Raw genomic sequence first — 2,578 nt, 5'->3', positions numbered from 1 at the left:
GCCCAACATGCCATGCCACGGCCCCGGCCCGCATGCCTTCCCACCGCGTTGCCCAGCATGCCATGCCACCGCGTTGCCCGGCGTGCCATGCCTTAGCCTTGGCCAACATGTCGAGCCACGGCCTAGGCCCGCATGCCATGCCACGGCCTCAGCCCGTATGACATGCCACGGCCTCGGCCCGCATGCCTAGCTACGGCGTCGCCCAACATGCCATGCCACGGCCTCAGCCCGCATGACATGCCACGACCTCGGCCCGCATGCCTTGCCACGACGTCGTCCAACTTGCCATGCCATGGCCTCGGCCCGCATGCCATGCCACGGCCTCGGCTCGCATGACATGCCACGGCCTCGGCCCGCATGCCTTGCTACGGCGTCGCCCAACATGCCATGCCACGGCCTCGGCCCGCATGACGTGCCACAGCCTCGGCCCGCATGCCTTGCCACGACGTCGCCCAACTTGCCGTGCCACGGCCTTAGCCCGCATGCCATGCCACGGCGTCGGCTGGCATGACATGCCACGGCCTCGGCCCGCATGCCTTGCTACGGCGTCGCCCAACATGCCATGCCACGGCCTCGGCCCGCATGACATGCCACGGCCTCGGACCGCATGCCTTGCTACGGCGTCGCCCAACTTGCCATGCCACGGCCTCGGCCCGCATGCCATGCCACGGCGTCAGCTCGCATGACATGCCACGGCCTCGGCCCGCATGCCATGCCACGGCCTCGGCCCGTATGCCATGCCACGGCCTCGGACCGCATGCCTTGCCACGACGTCGCCCAACTTGCCCTGCCACGGCCTCGGCCCGCATGCCATGCCACGGCGTCAGCTCGCATGACATGCCACGGCCTCGGCCCGCATGCCGTGCCACGGGCTCGGCCCGCATGCCATGCCACGGCCTCGGACCGCATGCCTTGCTACGGCGTCGCCCAACATGCCATGCCACGGCCTCGGCCCGCATGCCATGCCACGGCCACGGCCCGCATGCCTTGCTACGACGTTGCCCAGCATGCCATGCCACGGCCCCGGCCCGCATGCCTTGCCACCGCGTTGCCCAGCATGCCATGCCACCGCGTTGCCCGGCGTGCCATGCCTTAGCCTTGGCCAACATGTCGTGCCACGGCCTCGGCCCGCATGCCATGCCATGCCACGGCCCGCATGTCTTGCCACGGCGTTGCCAAACATGCCATGCCACGGCCTCGGCCCGCATGACATGCCACGGCCTCGGACCGCATGCCTTGCTACGGCGTCGCCCAACATGCCATGCCACGGCCTCGGCCCGCATGCCTTGCTATGACGTTGCCCAATATGCGATGCCACGGCCCCGGCCCGCATGCCTTGCCACCGCGTTGCCCAGCATGCCATGCCACCGCGTTGCCCGGCGTACCATGCCTTAGCCTTGGCCAACATGTCGTGCCACGGCCTCGGCCCGCATGCCATGCCATGCCACGGCCCGCATGTCTTGCCTCGGCATTGCCAAACATGCCACGCCACGGCCTCGGCCCGCATGACATGCTGCAGCCTCGGACCGCATGCCTTGCTACGGCATCGCCCAGCATGCCATGCCACGGCCTCGGCCCGCATGCCTTGCTAGGACGTTGCCCAACATGCCATGCCACGGCCCCGGCCCGCATGCCTTGCCACCGCGTTGCCCAGCATGCCATGCCACCGCGTTGCCCGGCGTGCCATGCCTTAGCCTTGGCCAACATGTCGAGCCACGGCCTCGGCCCGCATGCCTTGCTACGGCGTCGCCCAACATGCCATGCCACGGCCTCGGCCCGCATGCCATGCCACGGCCTCGGCCCGCATGACATGCCACGGCCTCGGCCTGCATGCCTTGCCACGGCGTTGCCCAACACGCCATGCCACGGCCTCGGCCCGCATGCCATGCCATGCGACGGCCCGCATGTCTTGCCACGGCATTGCCAAACACGCCATGCCACGGCGTCGCCCAACACGCCATGCCACGGCCACGGCCCGCATGCCATGCCACCGTGTTGCCCGGTGTGCCATGCCTTAGCCTTGGCCAACATGTCGAGCCACGGCCTGGGCCTGCATGCCATGCCATGCCACGGCCCGCATGTCTTGCCACGGCGTTGCCAAACAGGCCATGGCACAGCCTCGGCCCGCATGCCATGCCACGGCCTCGGCCCGCATGCCTAGCTACGGCGTCGCCCAACATGCCATGCCACGGCCTCGGCCCGCATGACATGCCACGGCCACGGCCCGCATGCCTTGCCACGACGTCGCCCAACTTGCCATGCCACGGCCTCGGCCCGCATGCCATGCCACGGCCTCGGCTCGCATGACATGCCACGGCCTCGGCCCGCATGCCTTGCTACGGCGTCGCCCAACATGCCATGCCACGGCCTCGGCCCGCATGCCATGCCACGGCCTCGGCCCGCATGACGTGCCACAGCCTCGGCCCGCATGCCTTGCCACGACGTCGCCCAACTTGCCGTGCCACGGCCTCGGCCCGCATGCCATGCCACGGCGTCGGCTCGCATGACATGCCACGGCCTCGGCCCGCATGCCTTGCTACGGCGTCGCCCAAAATGCCATGCCACGGCCTCGGCCCGC

Source organism: Camellia sinensis, chromosome 13 (assembly GCF_055761805.1).
Source record: "Camellia sinensis isolate YWXY chromosome 13, ASM5576180v1, whole genome shotgun sequence".
Lineage (NCBI taxonomy): Eukaryota > Viridiplantae > Streptophyta > Magnoliopsida > Ericales > Theaceae > Camellia > Camellia sinensis.
The sequence above is the reverse complement of the archived record's forward strand: the minus strand, read 5'-3'. Positions refer to the sequence as shown.